Source organism: Brassica oleracea, chromosome C9, assembly GCF_000695525.1.
Source record: "Brassica oleracea var. oleracea cultivar TO1000 chromosome C9, BOL, whole genome shotgun sequence".
NCBI lineage: Eukaryota > Viridiplantae > Streptophyta > Magnoliopsida > Brassicales > Brassicaceae > Brassica > Brassica oleracea.
Window position 1 is genome coordinate 20,673,913 of NC_027756.1, and position 1,430 is coordinate 20,675,342.

A 1,430-nucleotide genomic window follows, 5' to 3' on the forward strand; every position below is an offset into this window, starting at 1 on the left:
GTTGATGTTTCATGGTTTAGGGTTTAGAGTTGATGATTTAGGGTTTAGAGTTGATGTTTTAAGTTTAGATTAGTTAATCATATGTTTTTTTTGTCAAATGTAATTAAAAGATTATAAATGTCTTTTACCCTTCATTAAAGATGAGGGTAAAAGTGGTTAGTGTAAACATGAAAAGTGGTATTTTAAAATTGGTATTTTTGGCAATTTCCCATATATCTTCTCAGCTACATTAAATAGATCGATTTGTCAAAAAAAAAAAATAGATTGATTTAATCCAAAAATTTATTCATTCGGTTTCAATATGATTCATATTTTTAAAATAGTTTTTTTTTACATTTTCAATACATTTAATAATAATAACAATAAATTATAAAATTATTAAAAAGGGAAACTAATACATTTTTTTACTATAAGCATATTTTGATCAAATAAATACATCAATATTTTAATATCTTAACTCTAATAATTTAACTTGTAGGTCCTACGAGTGACCATTCTAGAAAAAAAAATGAACAAATAGAAAAATAATGTTGAGGAATAAAATTGCAGAAATGAAAATGAATGATTGTTTCTTTCCATATTTAACAAGGAATAATTTTGTTTTTCTATTTTTCTACAAAAAATAGAATGGTAAGGAATGAGAAGGAAAATCATTCCTTGTGAATGGTGATTTTTTTTATGAATGTTAGGGAATACATTGTTGCTCGTTGTTCACTGGTCATTATTCATATCTATTATACTTTGTCATTATTAAAAACATTCTTTGCTAAATATTTAGTTTGTTTTTAAATTTTATTTTATTTCTTTATGTTTTGGAACCTAATATACCATAAGCAAAATGCCCAAACAAAAATGAATTCTCATGTTTTAGATTATTTAATATAATTTCTAATTTACCTTTTAATAAATCTAAGATATAAAATTACTTAAATTTTATAAAATATTTTAACTATTGTAGATATTGTTGTACGTTCATAAACTTTCAAAATTTATCAGTTATATATTTATGTAACTTTCTATTTCTCTTTTTCATCGCTTTATTTTTTCTAATATTTTTAGCAAATAACCACCATATATAAAATTATTAAAAATATTATGAAATATACTTACATCTAATGAAGAACTGAATTAGTGTGATAAAAGACTTAGTTCAATTTGACTTAATTAGAATCAAAATAATTATACATTAATTTGAATTAGAAAGAATAGATGCAACTCAATATTCTCACAAAATTTTATATATTCAAAATCAAAGATGTAACTAAAATAACAACATATTAATTTTATGATAATATTTATTTATTTTATACCTATATATTAAGGAATGACTCAAAACATATTAATAAAGAAAAAAATATTAATCAATTGTTACAGTTTAGTTTTTTTTTGTGTGTAAAATTTATATATGCACAGAGGCTTCAAAATAATAT